This window comes from Ranitomeya variabilis, chromosome 4, assembly GCF_051348905.1.
Source record: "Ranitomeya variabilis isolate aRanVar5 chromosome 4, aRanVar5.hap1, whole genome shotgun sequence".
NCBI lineage: Eukaryota > Metazoa > Chordata > Amphibia > Anura > Dendrobatidae > Ranitomeya > Ranitomeya variabilis.
Genome location: NC_135235.1, coordinates 714246582 through 714257889, shown reverse-complemented (window position 1 = coordinate 714257889; position 11308 = coordinate 714246582). Strand labels below are relative to the sequence as shown.

The 11308-nt window shown below is 41.8% G+C and overlaps 1 long non-coding RNA gene across 1 annotated transcript in view; it reads left to right on the top strand.

The window, feature by feature from the left end:
* Positions 1-5363: 5363 nt before the first annotated feature.
* LOC143766566 (uncharacterized) overlaps positions 5364-11308 on the top strand; it is a 114838-nt gene continuing 108893 nt past the window's right edge. Inside the window, exons 1-2 of the long non-coding RNA XR_013213599.1 lie at positions 5364-5619; positions 6761-6910. This is a non-coding gene — a long non-coding RNA (uncharacterized LOC143766566). The remainder of the gene's footprint in view (positions 5620-6760; positions 6911-11308) is intronic.

Here is an 11308-nt window from a genome sequence, read left to right as displayed (position 1 = left end):
TCTCATAGTGAGACACAGTGTAAACTAAGAATTAAATAAAAAATGTAAATAATTGCAAAAATGTTAAATCAGTATTTATTCAATCACTAAATATTTAAATAAAAAAAATCTACACAATAAATGTACACATTTAGTATTGCCTCATCCGTAACGACCCGACCTAGAAAACTGTCCCACTAGTTAACCCCTTTAGTGAACGCCATAAAAAAAAGTTAAAAAAAATGCTTTATCATCATACCGCCGAACAAAAAGTGTAATAACACACTATCAAAGAGACGGATATAAATAAACGTGGTACCGCTGAAAACATCATCTTGTCCCACAAAAAACAATCCCCCATACCGCATCATCAGTGGAAAAATTAAAAAGTTATAGCTGTCAGAATAAAGTGATGCAAAAATAATTATTTTTTATGTAAAAGTTTTTATTGTATAAAAACGCCAAAACATAAACCTGAAGAATGCTCTATCAATGGAGGAATCACACAATATTAAAAAGAAATCCAAAAGGACGGTCAGCAACATGAATTCTCGCTCGTGTTCCAGCGATGCTTTCTTTTCGTAAGCTTGAACATTCTGGTAGACATTCGAGCAGCTTCTTGGGTAGAAAGATCTTTACACGACTGCCGCTGCGATTTCCATGATCATCTTCCGGCTTGTCCTCGGCAGCCAATTCCCCTCCGCGTGCCACATCCTCTCCTCCGCGTCCAAAACTCACTCCGCTTTAATGTGCACACACAATAATTACAAGCAAACAGGTCACAGGTGAGGATGTTACTTTTAGTAGCCATTCAAACCCATTTGTGTCCACTTCTGCGCATGTTATCAGGCCAAAATCACCAGGGTATGTAAACATTTGATCAGGGTCATTTCGTTGTTTTGGGTTGTGTAAGGTTTCTCTTACTGAGAGTGTTGGGGGACACTCGCTTAGCCGCGATATTTAAGCACACAGCATGGGTTTTTATATTAAAACAGTTCATACGGTTTATTAAGCCACGTAAACCGGGTTTAAACACAGTTCATTACACAGAACACAACAGGCACCAACAGTCTCTTTGGTACCTGACGGGAGCTCCTGCTCCACCTTGCCGACTCTTCAACAGCCTTTGGGTAAGCTGCCTAATGGGGATCACCAACTCGTCTGGTCCATACACAGTAGTCAGTCCAGATCTCACCGAAGGACTCCAGCTTCCCCACACTCTGTTCACACTCTTCTGGGTAAGCTGCCTAACGGGGATCCCCAACTTGCCTGTCCGGCACACAGTAGTCAGTCCGGACCTCACCGAAGGACTCCAGCTTCCCCACACAGTAACAGACACCGGCCCAGCAGATCCTGGTGCTCACCTCGTACCCACAGGTCCTGGACCCCGTCCTCCACCTGTTAGCTTAGGTCCTGGACCCCGTCCTCCACCTATCAGCTTAGGCCCTGGACCCCGTCCTCCACCTGTCACAACAGGTCCTGGACCCCGTCCTCCGCCTGTCAGCTTAGGTCCTGGACCCCGTCCTCCACCTATCAGCTTAGGTCCTGGACCCCGTCCTCCACCCGTTACCTTAGGTTACCAGGATCACGCCGGTGGCCTAGTCCATGTTCTCAGGTGCTTGTAGGACCCTGGTCATTCCCAGGCCAATCCAGCACCTTCACCTCGTTCTCTGGTGCTTGCAGGACCCTGGTCATTCCCAGGCCAATCCAGCAGCATTCAGGACCCTAGTCATTCCTAGGACAGTCCTGCATCTTCGGGACCCTAGTCATTCCTAGGACAGTCCCCGGGACCCTAGTCATTCCTAGGACGGTCCCACCGGTCAGCGTTGTTCGATCTCAGGTGCTCTCCGGACCCCAGTCATTCCTGGGCCAATCCAGCACCATTCGGGACCCTAGTCATTCCTAGGACAATCTCCGGGACCCTAGTCATTCCTAGGACAATCCCCCCGGCCAGGTCCATACACAGGAACCACACAGGTTTCACACAGGACCTGCCGGACACGCCTCTCATGTGACCCACAACCTGGTCACATTATATACCTGAAACCACACCCCTGGATGGGTGTGTGGATGTGTGGCTAGTCTGACCCTCCCGTCTCTCATGACTAGCCTAGTAAGTCACCCAAACTTAACTATACACATTGCAACAAAACTCTTGAGGGACTACAGGTCCCAGCATAACCACAATACATCTGACTTACTACGCAGACTCCTTCCGCGACACACATCGGCCATCCATAACACTGCCGATTACAGGTACACCATGAAATATCACCACAACAGATACGCTTCCATGCATATCTCACAGAGCGCACAGAGCGCCCCCTAGCTACCACAGGGGTCACTACACCATCACATATATCACAGTTGTCATTATGATTTAAAGAGAGAAAACACAATAGTTTGACAATAAATGGCTTCACCCAACCACTAACCATGAGTGGAGAAAAAGCTTTGGTGTTATCATTCATATTCTCTGAAAAAAAAGGCCAAGAAAGCAAAAATTCCGTCGGGGTTTGTAAACTTTTGAGCACAACTGTAGTATCCAATTGCTCAAAAGAAAAAAAAAAAAAAAAGGTTTTTGGTCCGAATTAGGTGCATAGACATTAATTACACTCATTTCCCCTTCATTCCCTTCTAATTTAACATTATGTATCACTCTTCTATATCCCGCTCTACCGGTTTGACTTTATGTGGAAACTTTTTGTTCAATAATATTAACGCTCCTGATTTTCTCCCCTCTCCTTCAGATCCGTAAACCTCCCCACCCACAATTTTTTAATTTTGAAAATGTCTTCATTTCTCCAATGTGTTTCCTGTATTACGGCAATATCTGCTTTCCACTTCTTTAAATGCCTTAAGACCATTCTTTTTGTTGGGGCTCCGAGCTGGGTTACATATTACACAGCTGCACCAAATGTTTCCGATTTAATTCCGTCCTACATTGTACTCCGGCATGTCTACCCCTATAGCAAACACCCCCTTGCCCAATAACAACAAAAATAACAACAACCTAATCTTTTCTCTCCACTTTGTTTCTTGTGGCCATTTGACTTGTTGAATGTAAAATTTGATGGAATCATTAGCGGACACATGTCATGTTTGGAGAGCCCCTGATGTACCTAAACAGTAGAAACGCCCCACAAGTGACACCGTTTTGGAAAATGGACCCCTTATGGAAATTATTTAGATGTGTATTGAGCACCTTAAACCCACAGGTGCTTCACAAAAGTTTATAACGTTAAACCGTGAAAAAAGAAAAAATCACATTTTCCCACAAAAATAATTTTTAGCTGCAAATTTTGTATTTTCATGAGGGCAAAAGGAGAAAACAGACCCCAAAGTTTGTTACTCAATTTTTCCTGAGTTCAGCGATACCCCATATGTGGTTGAAAACTTACTGTTGAGGCACAGTGCAAAGCTCAGAAGGAAGAGCGCCATATTACAGTGCAGGTTTTGCTGCACTTGTTTGAGGGTGCCATATTATATTGACAGAGCCCCTGATGTGCCAGAAGAGTAGACCCCCCCTAAGTGACCCCATTTTACCATTAAACATCTCAATTAATTCATCTAGGGGTGCAGTGATTATATTGACACCACAGGTGTGACACAAAGTTTTATACCACTGTGAAGAAGTGAAGAGAAAACATTTTACACTTTTACCACCAAGATTGTGTGTTAGCCCCGAGTTTTACATTTTCACACTGGGAAATGGGTAAAAATTGCACCAGAATTTGTCCCACAATTTCTACTGAATGTAGAAATAAAATGGATTCAATGTGTAGCGGCACTAATGTAAGTGCATCAGGTCAGCTGCAAGTATAGCCCTAAACCAATTAGGGAGATATTGAAAAAAGAGCACAATACTTGCCCTATAAAACAAAATGCATGGGTTAGACACCAAAATGATGTTGATTACCTGTAAGATGAGAGAAAGCTTTGTGATGTTTGACAATGAAGAGATTCAAATCAAGGTGTGTAGACTCAAACTAAAGTGAGAGGGGAAAGGGGTAATTAGTATAAATGCAACCTGTCAAGGTACTGTAAGATGTCTTGGGTGTATTGAAGCCCTCTTATAAAATATGTATTTATAACCCAGAAAGTTTCCAAAGGGCAATATTGAGAGAGCTTAGTGATGTAATAAACCAAGATATGCTAGAAGCAATAAACGTTCCTCCAGGTTATGAAGCATCCACCTACAGTGGACAAATCTATTGGCAGGACTTCTAAAATAAACGTTCGGTACCTGTATCAAAGGTACGGGTGCGGTTTATTCCAAGACTGTCAGAGACACCTTGCCGGTAGCAGTGGAATAAAAGTACATATACTTAGCTTCTTTTCCTTAGGCGTCGGCTTGTACCTGAGTCCCAAAGCCTTCTAAGGCCTGTTTCACACGTCAGTGGCTCCGGTGCGTGAGGTGACAGTTTCCTCACGTACCGGAGACACTGACACACGTAGACACATTAAAATCAATGCTTCTGTGCAGATGTCATTGATTTTTTTGTGGACCGTGTGTCCGTGTGCCAAACACGGAGACATGTCAGTGTTCGTGGGAGCGCACGGATCACACGGACCCATTAAAGTCGATGGGTGATTGTAAACACGTACCGCACACTTCCCCTGACAAAGCGGTCTTTGGATACCGCGACAGGCGTTGGGTCCTTCCACCCAGCGGTCTAGCTCTCACCACCGGCTGCTTAGGCCTCGTTACTTGCCTGCGGGCCCATCTTGGGACACTCTTTCATCTAGCTTGGGCTCTGACTGAGTCAGGACCCTCAGCACTGTCACTTTTGTGAGTATTTGTTTACATCGCTGGCCACTTTATATTGTTTCTGGGGCCCTTCTTGATAGGATTCAGGTTTACATCTTCGTGGGCACAGGGTCCACTATGTTCTCCCTTTCAGGGTAGTAGGTCATTGGCTATTTACTTTCTTCCCTGACAGCTAGCAATAGTGTCTTTTTTTGATACTCAGCATTATATTGCAATATATATATATTTTTTTTTCTAGTATTGCATCATTTGCGTATGCCAGGTGGTTGTTTGTTATGATAGACATTTATATTTGTACCTTTATATATGGAATGCATTACGAGCAGACCTAAGGGTGGATATGTGTATTTCTCATGTTTTTATACTGTTTTTAACATTGTTTATTAATAAAGCCGTTCCTTTTTTCATTATTTATTGGTGGTGTGCAGTTTTCATGGGTGGCTACTTTTCTTCTTGAGTTAGCTCACGTACCGCACACGGATGACGTCCGTGTGCTGTCCGTGTGCGTTTTCCAAATTTTAGGGTTAACATTTGAAGCAAATGTAGCAATTACCAGACAAGTGTCTAGACATTGATTTGGACAAAGCTAAACATAAGACTAGACATCATTTTAGCCTCTGAAGTGAAGTTGTCAACTTATCAGAGTGCTGGCATCTTCAGACTCTGCTGACTGCCTAATATTATGCCCCCTCGTGTGGACACAGAGAAGCTAATTACTTTGGTGGAGCAACATCTGGAATTATGGGACACACGATGTGAAGGATACCGTGACAGGCTGGCGATTGAACGGGCTTGGTTTGCTGTAGCTGCGCAGCTGTACCCCAGACGTGGTTGGTCCACATATTCACCCGCAAAGCAGGCAAAGTTTGGTAAGTTACCCCATAGGTGTTCCTTGTTGTATTAAACATAAATTTCAGAGAAACATATGACCAAAATTCATATTGTGCATTCTATATGTTAGGGTCCATGTCTTAACATCATAACCATTGGGCTTATGTGTTCTTAATATTTATATTTACATGGACCTTATCATATACACTTTACAAGATTCTTACTACTTTCCAGTATGTTCCCTGTGTTTGATTGATTATTTTCGCATGAAGCATGCTTGTTTAGAATTGTTAAAAAATGCAGTGTGTGTTTGTGTCAGCATTTTAGGTTTTGTGTGTATATTTTGTTTTTTAAAAGTGTTTTTGTCATGTTTGAAAATACTAAAGAAGACCTAGGTAACTGAAGGCCTAGTTGTCTGGCATGTTCACAACCTGCATTTTTGGCACACAATTCCCTGCTGTTCAAAAACCTGGTACATGAGATTTGGCAAAGTGAACTGTATTCAAGCATATCTCCATAGATGTCTAACATTATTTTCTCTTATGCTTTACAATGTTTTATGGGGTCAGATTTTGAAATTGACCGTTGGACTATATGCCAAAAGTCAAGCCCTTAAAGTCTCTTTTCCTTTTTTAGATGTTTAAATTTATGTGAAAATAACATGTAAGGATCAACATGTGCTGACTGTTTTTGTCATAACAAAACCAGGATTTATTTAAAAATGTAGTGTTTGATTTTAACATGTCTTGCTGGCCACACCACAGTTTGTGTGTGTGACTGATTGAAAACAAATGTTTCCACTTAATTAATGCCATCATCCACAATTATTCACACAAGGCAAGCTCTTACATATGTCTAATGGCCAATGCAACTTGTGTTAATGTTTGTGTTGTTAGACACAGACACAGTCATGCAGCCTATGTTTTGGGCAAGCGTTCATAACAGTACTCATGCTATTTAGATCTTACTTGTAAACATTACAACATGGTGCTAAATGGTCACACAATTATTACTCAGAAATGTTTGTTTTAATTTTTTCTAAAATTAGTTTACAGCCAGGCATGATGATCACAAGCATAATACTTTGAAACTATAACATAGATGAACACATTGTGCTGTTTAAGGAATATGTTGTTATTTGTGGGAATGTGACTTGTTGTGTCTCTACTTTTCCTACAGTTGATTTGGTTAAACGGTGATGGCGCTCAGCCAGGGACCAATTTAGGCGGGAATTTAATCCCCCTACCCTCCACAGCAGGTGCAACAAAAAAGAGGAAATATGTTTACTACCACAACTTAGCCTTTCTTCGCCCAATCATGGAGATAAATGTACTGTAAGTGTGACTGTGTATGATTGACCAAACATATTAAAATACCTTTTTTTTTTTGGTTTTAATTTGTATGATCACACAACAGGGATCCACAAGTGATACAAACATCCGAGCAGGGAAAACGTCCAGCCCAGGACGTGGTAGAAGTCCAAAGAGTTGATTAATCCATTTCCATGAAAACGGCAAGAATTTGATGTATTAAAATCCAATAACCTTTATTGAAACAAATCCATAAAATAGTCGATACCAATAGTTGTTTAGGCATAGTATCACATATCAGCCCTCGCTGTACACGTTTCAAACACAAACGTGTTCTTAGTCTGCAGCTGAACACTAAGAACTATCTATTTTATGGATTTGTTTCAATAAAGGTTATTGGATTTTAATACATCAAATTCTTGCCTTTTTCATGGAAATGGATTAATCAACTCTTTATATTCAAATAACTACACTGTATTTTAACACATTTACAAAGCTTCAACATGTTACAAAATTCTGGGACAGATTTTACCCATAGTTATTTTTCCCAAGTACATTTGTGCTTACAATAATCATCATATTTATATGTTCCATTACAAAATAGAAACATGTTAAAAAATAATCCTAAAGTGTTTAAAAAATATATATTTAACAAATGTTTAAAATTTGGTTAGCATTGTGAACTAAACTGTTAATGTTATTTGCTAATAGGACTGATGACAACCTTGATGACTCGCCAACAGCCACATCACTGCCATGTACCTCGGCATCGGAGACCGAAGCCCCAGCAGACCCGACACCCACAACACAGCCTGATGAGCAGGTGTCTGATGCTGCTGAAACCTCCACTGATGCTGGTCCTGGAAGCACACAAACAGCAGCCCCAAGCACTTCACAAACAACAGCCCCAAGCACTTCTCAAACAGCAGCCCCAGCACCACAGGCAGCATCAACAGCAAATCTACCTATGTATCTAACACACACTCTCCGAGATAGGCGAACTAGGTGACAGGAACAGCCACGTATGCTGCCCGAGCTCATTGATGCTAGAGTTTTATCCATACTCAATTCCATGACACCAGAAACTGCTGTAGATAGGTGTTGTTGCTCACTGTCTCCTTGCCTTGGCAAAGTTCCTGATGGACGGCAGGAACGAGTACGTGCTGCAATCTTGACCCTCATTGCTGCAAGCCAAGGAGAGCAGGAACCCAACCAGGTGCTAGGGCCCATTGAACAATGGCGAGCTGCTCAACATCAAATACAGATGCCATCTGCTACCAATATAACAAATGACCAAAATGTAGGTACCCAACAAACACAGGAAAGGCCTGCACCCTCGTCCATGCTTCCACCTCCTGCTGTAAGACCTCGTTATCCCCAAAGGTCTGCTCCAGTTTGGTTTCCTACTGCCCATAGCTACACCCATGATTATGGACAAATGTCCGATCCTACCTCTGTGCCCCATTCACGTGGCAGTAGCCAGCAATACGGACAAATGTCCGATCCTACCTCTGTGCCCCATTCACGTGGCAGTAGCCAGCAATACGGACAAATGTCCGATCCTACCTCTGTGCCTCTGTCCTGTGCCAGTAGCCAGCAATATTGGCAAATGTCTGATGAGACTTCTGTGCCTCATTCACGTGCCAGTAGCCATCAATAATGGCAAATGTCTGCTCCTACCTCTGTGCCTCATGCCCGTGCCACAACTCAGCAATATTGGCAAAGGTCTGTTCCAAGCCACACCTACAGCCAACATTCCGAATCCCTGTCCTCCAGCATGTCTGTAGGTGATAGTAGTGGTGCTCATTTTGCAATTCCACAGCCCTACAATATGCCATCAAGGCAACAGACACCTATGGTCACACAATTTGTTCCACCAAACCGTATGGCAAGAGGTGAGCCCTATAGTAGTTCCCAATCATATGTGAGCCAGATTGGCCAGTCACAACCTACTTTACCTCAACCACAAAGTGATGATGCCACATTTTTGAAAGAGACAGACCAAACGCAACCTTATACCCCATCTACATCAGGAACAGCATCAGTTTTGCACACTGAACCACCTCAAACAACCACATGCCAGCCCACAGTGACTACAGGACAAATGCCCACACCCTCAAGCAGCCCTGAACGTGTCAGCGCAGAAAATACCACATATGAATCTTTCTCCAGTCATGGTGACTTTGTGGATTTAGAAGGAACATAACTCTGTTTTGTTTGATTTTTGTTGTTAAAGTTAGCTTGATTTGTCAGACACAATTGGCTGACTAAATGTGTTTGCTGAAAAATAAAACATTGTTCAAGTGTTAATATGTCTTGATTAGTTTTGAATGTATATGTAATTTGCACACTACTTTATTGATATGAGCATAATCATAATGTGAAACACATTTTTCTCAACAAAGAAAAAAAGGTTAAGCAGTAGGTCACACTAACTCATCCATATATAAATACACAATTTCCAAAAAGGATGGTGTAATTAATAATCCATCATGGCTTCAAAATAATGGTAAAGGATGAGACGGTGGGGATGCACGCAGCTACAGTGACTCTCAGTGAGGTTTTTAAAGATGCGGCGTCTCAAAGACTCAACTGCGTTGATCTATTTTCCATGGCAAAGTAGCTTTGTAAATGTACATTTAGATTACAGTATGTCTGAATAACATGATCTAATGGTCACACACTCTTCTTCAAAATCACACTCAATGAGGGCGGGTCTTAGTTATTTGTTTGTAGTACACAATTATGTGACCAAATCAATACTTTCAGACATGGGATATTTCAGACAACCACAGTAAACACATTAGAATGAGGTATTAGTTATTTGTAATGGGTAGCAATGGGTTTTAGACACACACATGTATCAGTTACCCACATCAAATGTAAGCTCGCAACCCACGTCAAGGGTCCTCATTGCCTTGTGAGACCCTAACAAATTTTGACATAAATAAAAAAAAAATGTTAATTAAAACAAAAAAACCAAAAAAAAAAGGGTAACATTAGTTGTGCTCCTCCATTTGCCATTGCACACTACCCTCTGGTGTTAAAAAATAATCTGCAAAAATATTCCTCACTATAAGGGCAGACTGAGATACTCGTGGAGCATGGTCTCTATCCTCTGATAATGCCACATTAACCACTCTCCCATCATCAACATCATCCAAGGCTGGTTCTTGTTGTCTGCAGAAATTATGCAAAACAACAGTTGCCTTTATGACTGCCTGTACATTTTGGGGATGCATTTGGATTTGGGTTTCAAATATACGCCATCTTGAAGTCAAGATTCCAAAAGCACACTCAACCAATCGCCGGGCTTTCATCAGTCGAGTGTTAAAAATTCTTCTCCGGTTATCCAAACCTCGATGTGGAAAGGGTCTCATAACGTGCCTTGAGAGTGCAAAACCCTCATCAGCAACCATGATAAATGGTGCAGGTGGGCCTGATGCACCAGGAAGCACACCTGGTTGTGGAAGATTTAGATTAGTCTCAGCAAGTCGCCGAGCTAATCTTGAAGCTCTAAAGATGCGAGCATCAGAGGCACTCCCATATGCCCCAATGTCAGCAAGAACAAAACAGTAGTTGCTGTCAGCTACAGCCAGGAGCACAACAGAAAAATATTTTTTATAATTAAAAAAACGAGAACCAGAGTTTGGCGGCTTTTTGACACGAATGTGTTTACCATCCAGGGCACCAATGCAGTTTGGAAACTCAGTGGCTTCCATGAAACCCTGGGAAATCCGCAGCCTGTCTTGTGTGTTTGGTTGAGGCATGAGGCGACTCTTGAGCTTGTCCCAAATCACATCACAGGTTGACCGCACAATCCCGGATATGGTTGATGTGCCAAGAAGGAACTCAAAATGAAGTGAAGAATATGAGTGTCCAGTAGCCAGGAATCTGTTAACAAAACCATATTTTTGATGTGAAATACTCGCCATCAATTGTTTATTATGTAGATATTTTGATAAAAGGTATACATAGTGAATGTTAAAAAGCACATAGAAACATCAAATACATGTTTTAGCAAATAAAAAACACACCCATTAATGCACCACATAGGGGTAACTTCAAAAGAGCATTTCAAAAAGTGACCATGTTTCGATTTTGTTTGTGGGCCCTACTATTTTATTGTTAGTTTAAAATGATAACCAAACTGTTTTTGGCTTCATTTGTATGTCAATTGATAAACAAGACATGATTAAAATTAACCATTATGTTAATTGTCTAACCTAGTGACCTGGAACATTGCTCACTAGAGATAGAAACACAACCCATTAGGATTCCTTGCACGTTATTGGGGCCAATATTCATTATTTGGGCTTACAAATTACCTCAAGGTTACTAACAAACGCTCCTCCGGACAAATGCTGAGTCTCATGCAGGTGTCTTGTCTGAGAAGGTAAGGCCGCAAAACATGAAG